This window comes from Neomonachus schauinslandi, chromosome 3, assembly GCF_002201575.2.
Source record: "Neomonachus schauinslandi chromosome 3, ASM220157v2, whole genome shotgun sequence".
Classification (NCBI taxonomy): domain Eukaryota; kingdom Metazoa; phylum Chordata; class Mammalia; order Carnivora; family Phocidae; genus Neomonachus; species Neomonachus schauinslandi.
In genome coordinates this window covers 139,770,381-139,791,300 of record NC_058405.1, presented here as the reverse complement: position 1 = coordinate 139,791,300, position 20,920 = coordinate 139,770,381, and positions in this window count along the sequence as shown.

The window sequence follows — 20,920 nt, the reverse complement described above, 5'->3', positions numbered from 1 at the left end:
CTGTTATGGTTAGAGAAGAGCAATCTTGATAAACTTGAGCAGTGATAATAACAAAGACTGGTCCTGTAATAGACTGCTAGAACTAGGGATGCTCTGTGAAATAGCATAAATACGGGGGAATGTTTTAAGACTGAAAAAGGTTTGTAGATAACGATCCTAAATAACATGACTGCAGTATTTTAAAGCAAACTTGAAAACTTCACAACACTAATCTATGTGCTTCAAGAAAAGCAGAGCCTGTACTAGAACATGAAGCACTTAGAGATCAAAGGAAAGCCAGAACTGTGACTAAATATTTTGAAAGCAATGAGTAAAATTCTTAAAGAATCAAGATTATTTTTGTTAGAGAACCCTTATGAGGTGCTATATATATATATATTTTATATATATATATATAATATCCCTATATAGTTATATAGAAATTCTTAGCAAATAACTGAAGATAGTTACCAGCCACTAAATAATAAGCACAGTGTTGTTAATGGATTTTAAGTCAGGCATGTGGAAAACTACTGACAAAGGGCTATTGAAGTCTGAAGCCAGTCTTAGTGAATCTCAAGGAGTCACCTTAGAAGTATTTACAAGTTACATGCCATCACTTCAGGACGCCCCCAAATGAGTCCCTCCTTGGAGAGACAGAGGATAATTCAGATGTCTTTCCACTCAGAACATAGGGTCCTGTGCAGTATGATCAAACCTCACCTTGTGTTTTGGGTCTACACATCTTTTATTATAGTTGCCGTAGTTCTTTTTTAGTTTAGAAGTCAGGTAAAAATTTCTGTGCTTGATGTTTCTCTTAAGAATGTTTCTTCATCTTAGCTCTTACATTAGTCTACACAGCCAACAAATTTGTTGAAAATATATGATCAATATGTGTATTTTTTGAAGGTGTGAGGGGATCAAAATGTAACTGACAGTTTTGAGCCAGTATAGATTTGAGAGCTGATTGGTCGCCTCACACTCAGGAATATCTTCTCACAAGGTCTTAAGTTTCTAAATTGACACTTAAGAAGAATTTGATGATTATCTTGCCATGAGATCAATTCTCAGTGGCATTATTTGGTAAGTGTTGCACCCTGGAATTTTTTTTCCAACATTTTATAAAAATTTTAAAACTAGACTAAAAAAATTAAAATTTTACAGTGTATCAATCACCTGGACGGTAGTTAGCATTAACTCTGCTTGCATTATCACATATCCATCCATCAATTCATCCAATTGCAGGCATCTTCACTTTTCCTACTAATAACTGCAGCATACATATCATTAACTAGAGTTCAGTATGTGCTTACTACATTTTTTATGTAAAATTAGCATACAATGAAGTGCATAAATCTTAAGTGTGCATCTCTTAGTGTTGAAAAATGCATACAGTGCTATCAAAATATAAAATGTTAACAGAAAATCCCCCTTTGGCCCTTTCTAGTCAATCCTTGACCCCACTCCATCCTCCCAAAGGCAACCATTGTTCTTTTGTCTACCAGAATCAAATTTATCTGTTCTAGATCTTTATGTAAATAGAGCCACATAGCATGTACTCTTTCTAGAAGCCTCTTCACTTACCATGGTTTGGAAATATATCCATGTTGTTAGGTGTTTTAGTAGTTCATTCCTTTTTATTGCTGAGTGGTATTCCATTGTATGACTATATTGCAGTTTATCCATTTTCCTATTTATGAATACCTGGGCTGTTTCCAGCATTAGTAGTTATAAATAAAGCTGCTATGATTATTCTTAATGTAAGTCTTGTGTGAAGATAGGCTTTTATTTCTCTTGGGTGAATACCTAGGATTAGAATTCCTGTGTCATAAGGTAGTTTTAAAAGAAACTGCTATACCTTTTCCAATGTGGTTATACTGTGTCCCGGATTTTCGCTATATTTTGGATGTGTAGAAAGGTGTAAACTATTTTTATGATTGATATTTGAAATATTAGAAGTGGGTTTGTGATAGAAATGGCATTGTTAACGGTTGGCAGTTGGTGTTCTTTGAGGAAAGAAATACCTGTCTGCCCAAAACAGCTCCCCAACGGGTTCCTATGCCTGAAATGTTAGCATTAGTTTCACTTCTTGAAAGATTAAAGCATTTCCCAAGCATGGTGATATATTAGCTAGAAGAAACAGCACTGGTTTGTTTATTTTACTAACTTTTGCCACCCGTTTTCAGTAGGTGAAATAAGACCAATTGTAATACAGAAAAGATTATTTCTGTTCAGTTGGGGTAGAAGGGGTAAACAAAAATGTGTACTACTAGTCTGTTCTGAGTACAACAATGTGAGAGAGAACCATCTGGATGGGAAAGCCCCCCCAACTGGTGGTCAAGAAACCAGAAAACGGGGTGGGAAGAATTCTACCTCACAGTTGTGATAGGGGATAGCTATGTTTTTGCAGGACATTTTAGGCTTTACAAATCATATTTTCTGTGTTGTCTTTTTGTTTAGTACCACCTAGCTATAGTTATTTCACACCCTAGTGACTTGCTTATTCACTGTGTTTTACCCTTCCTGCCTGTTATATTACATATAGCAGTTACTTGTATAAGCCTGTAAAATTATAATCATATGTATGTTTCTAATGCTTGTGTTCAGAGATATTTATGTATGGTTCATCCAATCTTTCCTATTCAATTTTTAAGGGCTGGGATATTTGGCCTCTACTGTAAATCCCTATAATGTTCCACACATTGTAAATGCAATAAAGATGTTAAGAACTATTAATAATGGCAGCATATTTTGATATGTATTTCTTTGATATGTTATCACTTTGGACAGTAAATTTGGTTTCTCTTAATAAAGATTCGTAAAATCTAGGGAGAATTAAGTCATACTGGTTCCGGAATATAATCTGATGAATTCTGCATCTTTGAATCTATTTGAATTATGTTCTCTAAAGCTTTAAATTTTTTCTAACATTATTTTCTAAAATGTTTGATTAAAACAAAATGTGACTTCTTTATTCTGAAATCTGGAGTCCTAGAAGACAGAGGCTAAATACCTTTCCCTTGTGCTTCTCATTCTCTGTCAATAGCCCCCCATCCCACCCACAGGTTTGGCACAGAAATTCAGGGTTTCCTTTAAATCCTACATTGCCTGAAACTGTTAGGTTCTTACCACAATAGGTAGTGGTTAAATACCCTTTTGATCCTACCAAGTCCATTTTTAAGACTTAAAAGGTGAAATGTATTTGGACTGGGGAAAAGCATATTAGAACAAATTTAGCTAAATTTAAAATAACAAAATTAATCATATTACGCTATAAATAATAGCAGCTCCAGAATGGCTACCAGGAATTTAGAATTGCCAAAATTGGAAATCGGCAAGCCTTATACTTGTCCAATGAAGTTAAGTACATTTGGGTGACAGTTCAACATACAAGCAAAATACATATATAAAAAAGAATGTACCTTTATTTTCAATAGACATTTTCATTTTACTAGTTGCAGTATTCACCCACATCTTGTAGATTTCCCATTAGACACTTAGTGTATCCACGAGGCTGTTCCACCTAATGTGTAAAATCTACCCAAAAAGTATTCTGATAATCATAACTCTTTTTTTAAAAAAATATTTATTTGACACACAGAGAACAAGCAGGGGGAGCAGCAGAGGGAGAGGGAGAAGCAAGCTCTCTGCTCTGCAGGGAGCCCGATGTGGGGCTTGATCCAAGAACCCAGGGATCATGACCCGAGCCGAAGGCAGACGCTTAACTGACTAAGCCACCCAGGTGCCGCAATAATCATAAACTCTTATGTGAAAATCAAAATGAGCACAAGAAATACCCAGTTTTTGCCAGGTCCGAAAGGAAGAGAATTACCGTGATACAGGAGTCAAAAAGTATCTAATGAAAAATAGATGGAAAAACTGGAGAAGAAGTGAACAATAAGCATAAAAGCTCATTTGTGACCATGATTAAATAAAATGTAATGGTTAACAAAACATACTCCCTTATTAAATAGTCTTGCACTACAACAGATCATAACTTAGCTATGTTTGGAAGTTTATCTTCCACTTTGATTATTTAATGAAAAGGGTCTAGTCTTGAAAAGATTTAGTTATAAATGTTTATGAGAACAAAAAATGGAAAACAACCCAAATGTTTTAATAAATGTATCCTCTAAGAATATTATGATACCATTGAAAATGTTTTAGAACTTTTTGAAGTAGGTGGAAGTCTATTAAAAACATATTCATGATACATTGTTGAGTGAAAAGCAGTTTCCAAAACTAGGAATATTATGATCCATTTTTAAAGAAAAAAAGCTATTTGTAGAATTTTGTAAGTTACCTTTGGGATATGGAATTAATAGAGCATTATAATTTTCTTACGTTTATTTTATTTTCTAATTTTTCTATTAAAATAGGTGTTTTAAAAGTACTTCTAATATACCTACCGAGTATATTCTTACTCTGAAATACCTATTGTAACAAGAATTCTCAAGATGAAATAAGAATATATAAGAAAATCTGGGGGAGTATAATTTAAAAAGTATAAATCAGTGTACCTTTTTTATTTTCAAAATGTTACAGAAAGTTAATCTCAATGAAGCCATAAATGTCTGAAATACGGAGAATATAACATCATGGTTTAAATACCTCATGAAAACAGTGTGCACTGAAATTTGTTTACATCCCTCTCTTCAGGTCTATTTCAAACAAATTATTTTGTGTAAGACAAAACTGCATTTTTTAAAAAAAATATTTTATTTATTTGACAGAGAGTACAGGTAGGCAGAGAGGCAGGCAGAGGGAGAGGGAGAAGCAGGCTCTCCGCTGAGCAGGAAGCCCGATGTGGGGCTCAATCCCAGGACCCTGGGATCATGACCTGAGCCGAAGGCAGAGGCTTTACCGACTGAGCCACCCAGGCGCCCCAGAACTGCATTTTAAGAGTGGACAAACAAAGAGAATACTCTTAATGAGAGTTCAGTTATAACTCTTTCGTTATAGGTTGATACTAATGAAGCCATACCAGTTTTGGAAAGGTTAAATCCCTCAATCCAAGGATGAGGGTTCCTCCAAACCCCTAAAGATAAGTAATCTTGCCAATGTCTATTCTTAGTAAAAATGAGGAGTGGGAGACAACATGAATGAGTCAATAGCAACACTTAGCATTCCTGTCTTTTCTATCCATTTTATTCTTGTATCTACAACACTCTCAGAATTAGACTATTAGCTCTACCAGTTGTCTACATGGTTGAATCTATGGGGAAGTGCTGTATTGATGGCAGGATCAGGCTTTCCTAGACTCTTCTGTTAGGACTGGGAACAAATGTTCCCATCAAAAACAGTGATTAAAATGCCATTTGGCCCACTTTAGCTACATTGTGGATTAACCAAGCTACTCTGTAGAGTGACCTAGATGTTTAGTATTAATAATATTACTGTATGTTGCAAGTTGTAAACAATTGACTTACCTACCGATAGATTTTTAGAACATACCCCATTCAGTTGTTGGAGACTGCTTTTGTTCTTTTTTTTTTTTCTTAAGATTTTATTTATTAATTTGAGAGAGCTAGCAAGGAGAGGAGCAGAGAGAGAGGGACAAGCAGACTCCACACCAAGCACAGAACCCCACAATGGGGCTCAATCTCACGACCTTGAGATGATGACCTGAGCTTAAATCAAGAGTCCAGCGCTTAACCGACTGAGCCACCCAGGCACCCTGAGACCGCTTTTGTTCTAAGAAAATGTTTAGAGCTCATAGACCACAAAGATATTTCTTTGGTACTTAGGACATGAACATAGATTTAGCTTCAAGGGAGGAACATAGTTACATTGTAGACATGTAGTTTGAACTAGAATATGTGTTCTAGATCAGTAATTATCAAATCTGACTGTGCCTATAAATTAACTGGAGATGTTATTAAAACGCAGATTCTGATTCAGTAAGTTGGGTAGGACCTGAGGTTCTGCATTTCCAACAAGTTTGCTGATGTTGATGATAACACCAGTCTACAGACCACTTGGGATTGCAAGATTCTAGAATCTTTTATAAAAAATTTAGTATATGAACCTTTCAAAGTCATTGATCATCTTTCAAAGTATCTGATTTCTGTAATTTAAATAAAAGAATGCAGAGGTGGCATTTTTGGGGAATATGTTACATCCAGAGGCCATGGAAATCAAATATATTTATTAAATCAACAGGTTCAGGAAAATAAGCATATTCCATATGTGGTAAATTTTAGTAAACTCAGTGAAGCCTGAACTGAAATTTCTATGTCATGACTGAGTGATGATTATGGTCCACTGTGCCTTTTTGCTTTATTATTTAAAATTCTGTTTCTGGGAGGCTCAGTTAAGTGTCTGATTCTTGATTTTGGCTCAGGTCATGATCTCAGTATTGTGAGATTGAGCCCAACGTCCGGCTCCATACTGGACATGGAGCCTGCTTAAGATTTTCTCCCTCTCCCTCTGCCTATCTCTCTTTCTCTCCCCCTCTCAAAAAAAAAAAAAAAAATTCTGTTTAAAGTTAAGAAAGAAGTATAGCTATTGTTTTTAAAAAGTACCCTAGAAAATAGAGAAAAATACAGAAAGCAAAAACTGTCCATAATTCCTCAATGCAGAAAATACAGTTAATATTTGATGCATTTCATTTATATTTTACCTAACGATTATACTAGCATTCAACTTTATTTCCTGATTTTTATGGTCACTGTATCATAAAATTTTCCCTTTATTTAATCTTTTTTTTTTTTTTTTTAGTGCAAGCCAATGGCTGTGTTAATATTCAACAAATAGATATCATAATTTAACCATTATACTATTAGGCAAAACATTTCATTCTATTTCTTCTTTTTGGTCTTTCTTAATACTGTGATAAGCAATGCTAATATGAACATCTTTGTACTTAATTGTGACAGCATCTATCCTCAAGATTGATTCCTGAAATAGGAAATATTGTATTGGAATTTATCCATATTTTAATAGTTGAATTCTTTTCCAGAAGGTTAGGCAAAGTTATGCTTCCATCAAAAGCTAGAGTGCTCATTTCATGACAGTCTTTCCAGCTTGAAGTGTTACTTATAAAAAGTTTTTGCAAATTTTAAACAAGCAGTTTATTTTATATTTCTTAACTGCCAGGGAGGCTGAAAATAATTTAGTAATTTAGTATTATTCATTGTGTTTCCACTTGGTAAACTTATCTGCTATTATTTTTGTGTACTTCTCCCTTGGAGTCTTAGCATTTTTTCTTATTTGTGTGTAGAAGTTCTTTATATAATAAGCATAATAATCCTTTATCACACTTACAGCAGTACTATTCCTAGTTTATTATTTAAAATCCATTTAACATAGTGCATTATTATTTCATAGGTAGAATTTAGTGGTTCATTAGTTGCATATTATTTTTTATTTTTATGAATTTTGGTCATGTTAGTATGTTCATTTTTATGGTGAAATCTATTAACCAATCCTCTTTTTTATTTCTTACATTGCCTTAATGCTTAGAAAAATCCTTCTCCTTTAGCTTAAGTTTTGTTCCTCTTGTGCAGTTTTATTTTTACTTTTAATTCTTAAATCCAGAAGCCGTTTTAGTGTGTTATGTGAGGTGATGATCTGATAGGTTTTTTCAAATATCAAAATGTTCTCAACATTACTTAATGAATAATCTGTCTCTCCCATTGGTTTTTGATACTTCTTTGAAAATATATTGAGTTCCTGGGCCTCCTGGGCCTGCTTCTGGGCCAGCTGTTCTGTTCTGTTGATTGGTGTGTCTATTCTTTTGCCATTACCACACTACTTTTAGTAGTGCTTTTAAAATAAAGCAAATAAATAAAAAGTAGTAGCATTGTGTAGAAGTAGCTTTTTCCTACTGAAATAATTTTTTTTTGATGGCATAAGTGAATAAAGAAAACTCCATGGATGAGCATGGAATCCAGCAGTTTTAGGGGAGTAAAGAAAAAAGGTTACATGCTTACTGATGGTTAAAACAAAGGAAAGGGGAAGTGAAGAAGCAATAGCTGTGGAGTGTATTACTTGAATGGGCACAGTAGCCAACATGGAGAGCCAGAACAAGACTATGCAGAATGCAGAAAATGAAAAGTAGAAGAGAAAAGAACAAAACAGGAAAACACACAAAAAAAAAAATGGAGAGGAAGGGGAAAATGGAGGAATAACATGAGGATTTATTATAAGAGAATAATGATATGAATAGTATTACATTCACAGAGCTTTTTATAATAGTATTTCTGCAAATATATAAAGTATATAGTGTATTTACATACAAAATATAAGCACACAAGGCCTAACCCAAGGAATAAACAAAGAAATACAACAGAATGATATATCAACATTAATAACAGATGAAATAGACTGAGACAGGAACCTAGCTCCTCAGAGTAGCAAACCACAACCAATTCTCTCTTAGAGTTGGACTGATGATGAGGAGAATTCACAAGTGTAGAGCCTACTTAGACATACCTGAAATTCTTAATAGATGTTTAATTTTTCAGTTTGGTAAGTTTGTTTATAATTCTACATCTAGTCAAAATTGAATTTACTTTAGGCAGTGTGACACAGAAAGCAAAATACAGGCTTTGAAGTTATACAAGCTTTGGCTCTACATTCTAGATCTGTGGTTATCTGTTTTTGGTTTTGGATTGGCATGGTTGAGCCATATTAACTTTGTAATTCTGGATAAGTTATTTACTGTATCTAGGTCAATTTCCTCAGTAAAATGAAATTAATAGTAAATACCTCAGTGTTTTTCTAGTCATTATATGAGATTATCAAATCTTGGGGAGGATAGCTGGCACATGATCAGTGTTGTATATTGCATTTTTTTCTGTGAGCTTCCTAGACTGCAAGGTCCTTGAGGGCAAAGACCCTGTGTGTCTTCCGTTATGTTTCCCTGGTGCCTAAGTCAATATCCAGAACATCAGAAATGCTCAGTAAGTATCTGTTGAAAAAAAATATTTGCATGGAATCTAATATGCCATCAAATTTCTGTTCTGTTTTGTTTTTAACCCATTTGATCCTTTTTGGGCTTGTCCTTAAGAGTTACAAGTATGATGATAGGAGAGGAGAGAGTAGACAAGACCACAAGTTTGCTTTTTGAAGGTCCACTCTCCAAATGTAAAAACATCTCTTCTTGTCAAGAGTCCTAAATGCAGCATCATCTAGAAGAGACCACACTTCAAGTCAGTATCAACTAAAACATTAGGTAAGAGACAGCTCCCTGGTGGGGACTGGTTAACAACCAGTAAGGAAAAGAGTGGATGGCACTGAGACAAGGGGCTGATGGCAGGTGGTGTGCACCCTGGCAGAGGAGACCAAGAGGAAACAGAGTGTGAGGACACAAAAACAGACTTCTACCTTGTAATTCTCCATAAGCTGGTCTGTCTGTTTTATTCTGCAAATTTTGCAAATCCAAGTGTAGTTAGGAGATAGAATTCTGTGGAGAGATTCTAAATAAAATGCATACTTCTCTTTATCCTGGAGCATACATTCTAAACCAAAGAGCTTCCTTTCAGTTTCTTGGTCTCAAGGTTTTGTTTTTGAAGAAATGAATTTGAATTTATCCTTGGGTTTGACGGAAATGTACCTTGGCTTCAGCCACATTACTTATCCAAGCCTCCTGACAGCCGTGAAGAAGAAAATTAAGAAAACTAACCAAATATTACACAACCCAGATGTCCTCAAGCCTAACGAGTCTGTGGATGCCAATTATGGGGGGGGGGGGCGGTTTCACATAGCAGTAGTAACTCAGATTTTCTGTTTAGCCATATTATTTGTTTACATGTTCTACTACCTGTTTGACCTGGCCTGTTTGGACCCTCAGCCAAATCCACCCACGATCCATTGGTTACTGATGATATGGCCAAATCACCCTCCCATTCTGTCCATGTACCTATCAACCAAGGTAGACAAAAGTGATTTTAAAAGTAAAAAGAAGAATCTCCTGAACAACCAATGAGTCAAGAAGAAATCAAAAGGGAAATGAAAAAAATATCCTGAAACAAATGAAAATGGAAACACAACATATCAAAATCTATAGAATGCTGCAAAAGCAGTTCTAAGAGGACATTTATAGCAATAAATGCCCAGATTAAGAGAAAGGAAAGATCAGGTCTTGAACAACCTAGTTTTATATCTTAAGGAACTAAAAAAAGAACAAACTAAACCCAAAGTTAAGAGAAAGAAGAAAATAGCAAAGATCAGAACAGAAATAAATAGAGGCCAGAAAACAATAGAAAAGATCAACAAAACTAAGAGCTCTTTTTAAAAAAAGATAAACAGGGACGCCTGGGTGGCTCAGTCGGTTAAGCCTCTGCCTTCGGCTCAGGTCATGATCCCAGGGTCCTAGGATCGAGTCCCACATCGGGCTCCTTGCTCAGCAAGGAGCCTGCTTCTCGCTCTGCCTGCCTCTGTCTCTCTCTCTCTGATAAAATCTTAAAAAAATATATTTAAAAAAAATAAAAAAAGAAACAAAACTGACAAATCTTTGGCTAGATTAAGGAAAAAAGGAAGACTCAAAATCAAGTGAAAGAAGAGACATTACTACTGATACCACAGATATACAAAAGATCATAGAGACTATTCTGAGCAATTATATAGCAACAAACTGGATAATCTAGAAGAAATGGATAAATTTCTGGAAATAGAATGTACCAAGACTGAATCATGAAGAAATAAAAAATCTGAACAGTCAATAACAAGTAAACAGATTGAATCAGTAATCAAACCTCCCACAAGGAAAATTCTAGGAGGAAATGGCTTCACTGGTAAATTCTACCAAACTTTTAAGGAAGAATTAACACCAATCCTTTTTAAACTCTTCAAAATGTCAAGGGTGAGGGAATAGTTTCAAACTCATTCTACGAGGCTAGCATCACTCTAATACCACAGACAGATATATAAGATTATAAGACTATAGGCCAATATTCCCAATGAATACCGATGCAAAAATTCTTAACAGAATATTAGCAAACTGAATTCAATAGCACATTAGAAGGATCATATATTGTGATCAAGTGAGATTTATCTCTTGGGAATCAAGGATGGTTCAACATATCAAATCAATACATGTGATACATTGCTTTACTAGAATGAAAGATGAAAATGATATGATCATCTCAGTAGATGCAGAAAAGGCATTTGGAAAAATACAACATCCTTTCATGATAAAAACTCTCAACTAATTGGGTATAGAAGGAAAATACCTCAATATAATAAAGGCCATATATGGCAAACCCACAGCTAACATCATATGCAACAGTGAAGGCTTGAAAACTTTTCCTTTAATATCAGAAAGAAAACAAAGGTTCCCACTCTCACCACTCTCATTCAACATAGTACTAGAGCATTGAGTCAAGATAAAGAAAGAAAAGGTATCCAAATCGGAAAGAAAGAAGTAAAATTGTCTTTGTTTGTAGATGATATGATCTTATATATATAAAAAAGAAACCCCTAAAGACTACCAAAAAAAAACCTGTTCGAACAATCAATGAGGGTGCCTGGGTGGCTCAGACTGTTAAGCGTCTGCCTTTGGCTCAGGTCATGATCCCATGGTCCTGGGATCGAGGCCTGCATCAGGCTCCCTTCTCAGCAGGGAGTCTGCTTCTCCCTCTGCCCCTACCGCCCCCACTCGGGCTCTCTCTCTCTCAAAAATAAATAAAATCTTAAAAAAAAAACTAATCAATGAATTCAGTAAAGTTGTAGTACATAAACTCAACATACAGAAATCAGTTGTGTTTCTAAACACTAATGACAAAATATCTAAAAAAGAAAATTCCATTCATAATAGCATCAAAAACAATAAAACAGGAACAATTTTAACCAAGGAAGTGAAAGATCTATACTCTCAAAACTACAAGACTTTGATGAAAGACATTGAAGAAGACACAAGTAGAGAGATATCCCATATTCATGGATTGGAAGAATATTGTTAAAATGTTCATACTACCCAAAGTCATCTATAGATGTAATACAATCCCTATCAAAATTCCAATGGCATTTTTCACAAAAAGACAAAATCTTAAAATTCATATAACCCCCAAAAACCCCAAATAGCCAAAACAATCCTGAGGAAAAAAAGCATCACACTTCCTGATTTCAAATTATCATACAAAGCTATAGTAATTAAAACAGTATGGCACTATCATAAGACACATAGACCAATGGAACAGATTTGAGACCCAGAAGTAAACCACCATCTATGTGGTCAACTAATACTTAACAAGGAAGCTAAAAAGACTCAACAGGGAAAAAACAGTCTTTTCAATAAATGGTGTTGGGAAAACTGGATAACCACATGCATAAAAATGAAATTGGACCATATCTTACACCACACACAAAAATTAACTCATAGTTGACTGTAGACTTAAACATAAGGCCTGAAACCATAAAACTCCTAGAAGAAAGCATAGGGAAAAAGCTCCTTGACATTGGTCTTAGCAATGATTTTTGGATATGACAGCAAAAGCACAAGCAACAAAAGAAAAAATAAGTGGGACTACATCAAATTTTTATTTTTTTATTTTTATTTTTTTGTGTTTTTTTATTGTTTATCACCATACATTACATCATTAGTTTTTTTTTTTTTTTTTAAATTTTTTTTTTTTTTTAAAGATTTTGTTTATTTGAGAGAGAGAGTGAGAGAGAGAGAGAGCACAAGAGGGGGGGAGCGGGAGAGGGAGAAGCAGACTCCCCGCTGAGCAGGTAGCCCGATGCGGGACTTGATCCTGGGACTCCAGGATCATGACCTGAGCTGAAGGCAGTCGCTTAACCAACTGAGCCACCCAGGCGCCCTACATCATTAGTTTTTTATGTAGTGTGGGACTACATCAAACTTTTAAAAAGCTTCTGCACAGCAAAACAAGGAAAACAACAACAAACAATCAACAAAATGAAAAGACAACATACAGAATGGGAAAAAATATTAGTAAAGCATGTATCTATCTGAAAAGTGGTTAATATTCAAAGTATATAGCCAAAACAAACTAAAAACAATGCACAATCATACAACTATTTCAATAGCAAAAAAATAATCCACTTAAAAAATAGGTAGAGGAACCGAATAGACATTTTTTCCAAAGAAGGCATACAGATAGATAATAGGTGCATGAAGAGATGTTCACCACTACTAATTGTAAGAGAAATGCAAATCAAAACAATGGGATATCACCTCACACCTATTAGAATGGCTGTCATCAAAAAGACAATAGATAACAAGAGTTGGCAAGGATGTTGAGAAAAGAGAATCCTTGTGCACTGTTGGTGGGAATGCAAATCAGTGCAGCCACTATGGAGGTTTCTTTAAAAATTAAAAATAGAGGCACCATATGATCCAGCAATCCCACTTCTGGGTATATATCCAAAGGAAATGAAAACAGAATCTTGAAGAGATGTCTGTACTCCCATGTTTATTGCAACATTATTCACAATAGCCAAGCTATGAAAACAACCAAAGTGTCTGTCAATGGAAGAATGGATAAAGAAATGATATAAATACAATGGAATATCATTTAGCCATGAAAAAGAAGGAAATCCTGCCATTTGTGAGAACATGGTTGGACCTCGAGAGCATTATGCTAAGTGAAATAAGTCAGAGCAAGGTAAATAGTGTATGATTTCACATGTGGAATCTAAAAAAAGCCAAATTCATAGGAACAGAATAGAATGGTGTTTACCAGGGGCTGGGAGATCAGAGTAATGGGGAGATGTTGGTCAAACTTCCAAACTAATTTGGAGTACAACTTCCAATTAGAAGATAAGTTCTCAGGATTTAATGCACAGCATGGTAATTATAGTTAATACTGTATTACATAAGTGAAAGTTGCTAAGGAAGTACATCTTAAATAGTCTCACTGCAGGGGTGCCTGGTTGGCTCAGTTGTTAAGCGTCCAATTCTTGATTTTGGTTCAGGTCATGATCTCAGGGTTGTGAGATCAAGCCCTGCCTCAGGCTCTGCATTTGGAGACTACTTGGGGTTCTCTCTCTCCCTCTCCCTCTGCCCCTCACCCCCAATCTCCCACTCTAAATATATATATATTTAAAAGATACATATATTTATTAAAATGTTAATATAATATATATTATATATGTGTGATGGAGATGCTAGCTAATCCTACAGTGGTAATTGTTCTGCAGTCAACACATTGTACAGCTTAAACTTACACAATGTCCTATGTCAATTATATCTCAATAAAGCTGAAAAATTGGAATACTAATATTTCTAAGTCTAAAGTTTGTGATGCCTCAAAGTATCTTCAATGATCTTCACAAGAATTTAAATGTTTTTTTAAACACCTTTAAAAACCCAATTAATATTACAACACAGTTTAGTTTATGATATACCATAGGCAAGAAGGGGGAAGTAATGGATTAGTAATTTCACAGATTAAACCACAGAGTGTAGTAGCTTAAAGAAAGTTGGAAATCATTACATTAAAATATGAATTGAAAAAGTGGAAAGGTGAAGATTAGTGGATTCAGATATTCAGGGAGTCACTCAATGTTTAAACATGGTCCTATTTGCCTCTACACTTTATATATATTAAATATATGTATATTGAAATATATATCAATTAATATAAATAAATATAAAATATAAGTGAAATAGATATAAAATATGTAATATATAAATTATCTGTAAATATATATGTATTTATAAAAATAATATATAAATAATAATCTGATAAAATCACAAAATAAATATAGATTGAATATTCAACATAGCAGCAAATTTCAAAATGAATGCTAGATATAGCTATTTCCTTTCTCCATGGATTTTTTTTCTTAAATACCAGTGAAGTACATGGAAAAAATGAAAATCCAAGGAAGCCATATATCTTATTTTGAATATTTATATTTAAACATACCTCTGTATAGTATGGAGAAATTAGGAATCTGAGAAGTTAAAAGCCCATGAAATAGATTTTAAGCAGACATTTGTACAGCAGATGCTTTTTTTTTTTTAAATTTTATTTATTTGACAGAAAGAGAGAGATAGCACAAGCAGGGGGAGCAGCAGGTAGGGGAAGAAGCAGGCTCCCGACTGAGTAGGGACCCCAGTGCGGGACTTGATCCCAGGATTTTGGAATCCTGACCTGAGCCAAAGACAGACACTTAACTGATTGAGCCACCCAGGCACCCCCAGCAGATGTTTTTATTTCATGTTTGAAGTATAGGAAAAATGAACATCAATGCATAATTTATACAAATGCTTATAAAATCACTGAACAATCCTATAGTGAATGTTATTAGAAGAATTGACTTCCATTCTTCTATATATAAATTCCTTAATAATGTAATTTCATTTTAACAACCAAAAAAAAAAAAAGTAGGAAGAACTATGACACAAATCCAGAGCAGCTTTATTATGATGCTGTTAATTTATATCCATGTATAAAACTATTCTGCATTGTGATTGCTCACATTGATTTGGGAAATTCTTATTTTTTCTTCTTTTTTTAGAGATGGGGGAGAGGGGCAGAGTGAGAGGTAGAGAGAGAATCCCAAGCAGGCTTGCTAGGCTTGATCTCACAACCCCCAGATCATGACTTGAGCCAAAATCAAGAGTCGGATTCTTAACTGACTTACAGACCTAGGCGCCCCTGATTTGGGAAGTTCTTTAAGAGGGTTTTTGTCATTTCCAAGACATTAGGCTTGGTATATTTTCTATGTTATAAAAGCCTTCTTGTCAAAGTGCTTCATGTGTATATTTTATCTTTAGTTTTCTAATGGAGAAAACTGGGAACAGAGATGGAGTTTTGTACGTCCGTTGCTGACTTGTAAGAGTGCTTGCTGTAAGGTTCTGACTCAGGGCTCTGTCCAGGAAGTGCTCAACTGTGTGAACTAGCTGAGTGAAGGGAGTGTGCGGACATCTGATAATTTTTGACTTCACATTAGGATAGAAGAACTTACTCTCTGTGGTACTGGAGCAAGAGACTAAGAGGGAAGTGGCTGGGCTGTAGACTCACTTGGTTCATAAACTTGAATAAGCCACTGATCTTTTGCCTCAGTTCTCCAACTCCTATGACAGAAGTGCAAGGTTCCTGAGGGGCCCAGCCAGATTCAATGGTTACAAGTTTTACAAATCTAAAGGAATTTGATGAGGATGGTGCTAATTAAGGACATCAGGGCCTATGCACAGCAGGTGCTCAGCAAACATTTGTGGTGAGGCCATCGGCTCATCCTGATAGCAGGAGCTTAAGGCAGGGACAAGCCAGAAGCAGAATCTAAACTCTACATAAAGTAAATTGACTTTGCTTTTGAAGTCCTTCCTTTATGAGTGTGGAATTTGTGATAGGAAACTGGTTTGCTTAGGGTGGTGTGAGTTGTGTGGGGTGTGGCACAAATGAGCTGCTACTTTTGTTTCCATTTTCCACTCTGTGAGTTTCTCTCATCTTGTTTCCTGTTTTTCCTAAAAGCTGAAGTATATGAATATCTTTTTTCCTGCAGGTGTTAGTTAACTTCTTTATCCTTCCGGACATTCTCAGCAATCATTGCCTTTCATGTTGGATTCGATGACTTGGGTGAGTGATGTATTAACAAAAATGGAGATTCTCATAGCAAGGGACTTCTGTGTGAACACTGGTGTGAGGCATTCTCACTTGGAGTGAGGATGCAGATCTTAAAGTCCATACAATAAATTTTTAGAAACTCAGTTAAGTTTTAAAAAAAATAATCTACAGTAGAATTTTATTAAAACTGGATTTGTCATTAACCGATGCCAACAAATTATGAAACATCACTCCATATAACTGAGAAAGCCCATTGTTAACACTACTTTTACATATGTACACAATATACATATATGCACACATATGTATATTATTATATATGTAATATATATTTACATTAATTTCTTAATGTTTTCATGTTTCTTACTAAAACCTCATATTTTAAAAAGAAACTTTTTTTCTTTTTAACTCTTTACATACTTCCTGCTTAAAATCCATGGATAATACCATCCTGTGTGGGGTATTTGATTTTCATGTCCTTGGGTTTTACATTATATTATTTTTTAAAATATTTTTAAATATTATTATTTATATTATTATTTATTTTTATATTATTTTTCCTTCCTTGGCAAAAATTCTTACTGCTGGGAGAAGTGACAGCTCACCCTCAGTGTCACTGCTGGCTTCCCAAGCAGCTGGAAGGACTTCTGCTCTTCAGGCCTCCCTGGGGATTACTGTGGGCTGGAAATTCTCAGCCTCAACTAGAGTTTAGCAGTAGTTAGGAAAAACAAAAGAAATCTAATTTTCCAAAATCAAGTTGACTAAGACTCCTATCTTCTCATATAACCACCCACTGTTCCGAAGGGTAACTCTTAGGACACTTGATTATGTTAAAAGGAATTGGATCAGAGAAAGAACCCTGCTACATTGGGAGCCTAAGAACACAGCTCAACACGCGTAGGAAATCTGGTGACTTAAAATTAAAAAAATAAACATTGCACAGAAAGCTTTTCAGTGATTTTTTTTTTAACATTTTCTGGCTTGAAATGTTATATACAGCTCTCTTTTTCAAAAAAAGGTTTTCCCAAATCAGTAATAGCCACATATTTACTGTTCATTTTAACTAAAGCCTACATATATATTGGACAGTTTTCCAGGTCATACATTGCTCTATATAGAGAATTTTCAAGAAAAGATGTACATAAGTATTGATATTTTGCACATCATTTTTGGTATACTATGCTTAATAATAATAATAATACAATCACCTTTGATCTTTTGACCAAGTTTTCTTTGGACTTGCCTGAGTTTTGTTTTATTTTCCTTACCATTTGTAGAAAGGACATTTGCTGGATATAGAAGTTGCTGGTTTATAATTATTCTTCCAGGTCTTACAGAGAAGCTAGGGATTTATGTCATTAAACTTGTTTAATTGTAAGGAAATCTATGGAAGTTCATGTATAGATAAACTGTCAAAAGGAGCATGATGTTTTGGATATGCTATTCTTCTGAAGTGAAACTTAGATGACCATAAAGAATCATCCCAAAGGAGCATTGTGTTATTATTTGCGGGTTGGGTACTATGGAGTTCCTCCTACTTCCTGCTTTCACTTTGACTCCTACGGCCTCCTCTCCATGAAGAGGTTTTTTGTTGCTGTTTTTGGGTTTTTTTTAATTTTGTTTTTGTTTTTTAACAATGTTAAGTCAAACAATGTCCTTCCTTCTATGAAACCTGCAGTAATATCCCATCTCACTCAGTAGGAAATCCAGTCCTTACTTTGGCTTAATAGCAAGGTAGCCACAAAATTATTGTCCAAATGGGATTCTTGAGAGTGAAAGGACCCTTAAGAGAAATTATGCTGGGGCAACAGATGTAAACCATGATTGCCCCAAGCAAACCAGGATATAGAAGCACCTACCTAGAAAGTCCTATATGAACTTGCCACCACTACCGCTCATCTTCCATCAGAGTCCTTTTCTCTCAAGCCTCACTTAGCTCCAGCTATACTGACCTACTGGATGCTTTTCAAATATAACATAAGCATGCCCTGCCGCAGATGCCTGGAATGTTCTTCCCTGAGATATCTGTCTTGCTCTTTTCAATTTAATTCTGGTCTGTAACCAAATCTCATCTACTCTTAGAGACACCTTTTCTGATTCCCTTCTAAAATAGTATCCCTCTTCCCCTGTTCACTCTCTCCTCCTTACCTTGCCTTATTTTTTTTCATAACACTTACTATATTCTGACATAATTATATATGTGCTTTTTGTTTCCTGTGTGGTGTTGTCCCCTCCACCAGAAGGCAAGCTCCATCAGTGCATGAACTTTGTGTATTGCTGTGTGCCTGGTATCTAGAATAGTGTCTGACACTTAGTAGGTATTTAATCATACTCGACGAATGAACAAGTGAATACATGCCTAGAAGAATGAGCTGATGGCTAGAATGGAGGCTGTTTTAGGGGGAAAGAACAATTTCCATTTACTTATAGATGGAAATTGAGAATGCTAATAATCTAAAATAAACTAGAAGTACCAGGAGGAGTATTAAAGAATATAAAGAAGGATGTAGGGAAAATTTTGGCTAAAGTCAGTGTTAAAGATGGTATTCTAGACATGATGACTCACAGAAATGTTTTTACCATCTGATTATAGTAAAATAATTTCCTCCCTGGTAATGCATATTTTATGTCTTTCTAATATATTTAATCCATTTGGGTTGCTGAGCATGTGTTTTAATTCACCTTAAGTTTAAAAATTTATTTCAAAATTTTTGGCACTTACTAGATTTAGGATATCCCTTAACAGATATTGTTGTCATCTCAGAAACAATAATATATGACTATCAGAATACCACCTATGTACCATTGTTTTAAGTGTTTTACAAATATTATCTTATTTAATCCTCCCCCAAAACATATATGATGTAGGTATTCCCATTATCCCCAATTTGCAATGAGGAAACTGAGGCACAGAGAGACTAAGGCAGTGGGACTTCAGAACCCATGTTCCTACCCCATTGCCTTTGCCATATTGTGTGATTTATTTTGTTGTTGTTTTGTGATCATAATCAAGTTTATTATTCCTGTTAATCTCTGTATTCCATAGAAATACCCTGAAAATATCCCCTGATTTCTCTGGCAAATTCTAAATATGTGATTCAATCTACTTAAACTACTACTGGTTGTTATTCCCCTAGCTTTAATCATAGTGTATTTTTAGGTTGGTTGCTTATTTTATTGCTTATAATCTGTCTTTTCTCATTGGAATGTTACCTTTTCAAGGGTAGAGACCTCTGTTTCACTCACTGCTGTATTTCTAATGCGTAAGTGACTGGTATGTAGCAAATGCTCAATAACTATTGGTTGCATGAATAAATACTGACTGAATGAATTGTATTAAAAGTGTATTTTTTTCTATATATAATGTGATTTAATCAGTCAGCCAATATTTATAAGCATCAATTCTGTGCCTAGTATGGTGTTCTGTCTATGGCACTTGTAAATACCAGGTCCTCTTCTAAGCACTTTACGTAAGCAACTCTTTTAATCTCTCCAATAACCCTACAAGGTGGTCTGAAAAGATCCCCCAAAATGGTAAGACATGGCTCCTTTCCATATGGAGCTTCAAATCTAGTTGAGAAATAATACTAATGGAAATGAAATAGTTAGAAAACAAAGCAAGTTTGTAATATAAACATATTAAATTTTGACAATAGTCAAATTTTAGAGAAAAGGAATATAGGCAGGTGTTTCAACTTTTAAAAGGAGTGGTAATTCATCTTGGTCTTAAATGATGGGAGGAATTCAGATAGATGAAGGGAGGAAGGGGATGATACTCCTGCAAAGAACAACTAAATTAAGGTAGAGACCAAGGATGATCCTTGGGGCCTGGTAATAATCGTATATGTCACTGAACAGGTAGGAGGGGCAGGCCATAGATAGCTTTGAAACCCAGGCAGAAAGGTTTGGACAGGGGGTGGTGGGTATCAGTAAATCACTGCGTGTGTGTGATTTATAAAGTCAGGAAAATAAGTCTTCCAGCCGTATGTGGATTAAATGGAATAGAGTATAAAGCACTTGTCCCAGTTCTTGGCATGTAATAACTATCACTAAATGGTAGCTATTATTATTACTGCTAATAATAATAGCAGAGAAAGTTTTGCCTTGAATTTTTAACCTGGATAAATAGACTCATTCTGTTTTTTTTTTTTTTTTTAATGTCAGGTCTATCTAATTTGTCTTTATAAAGTTTAACTAATGATAATATTGATTAAGACAAACAACTGGGATTCTCTATGAAGAAATGGGCAGATCCCACATATACTCCAGTAAAGAAAATGTGTTGTTTTAATGTCATACCCATAGACAGAGCTAAAAAATAATCACACGAGGGTACCTGGGTGGCTCAGTAGGTTAGGAGTCTGACTTCATTTTGGTTTGAAGTCTTGCTCTTGGGATCCTGGGATCAAGCCCTGCCTCGAGATGCACACTCAGTGGGGAGTCTGCTTGTCCCTCTCCCT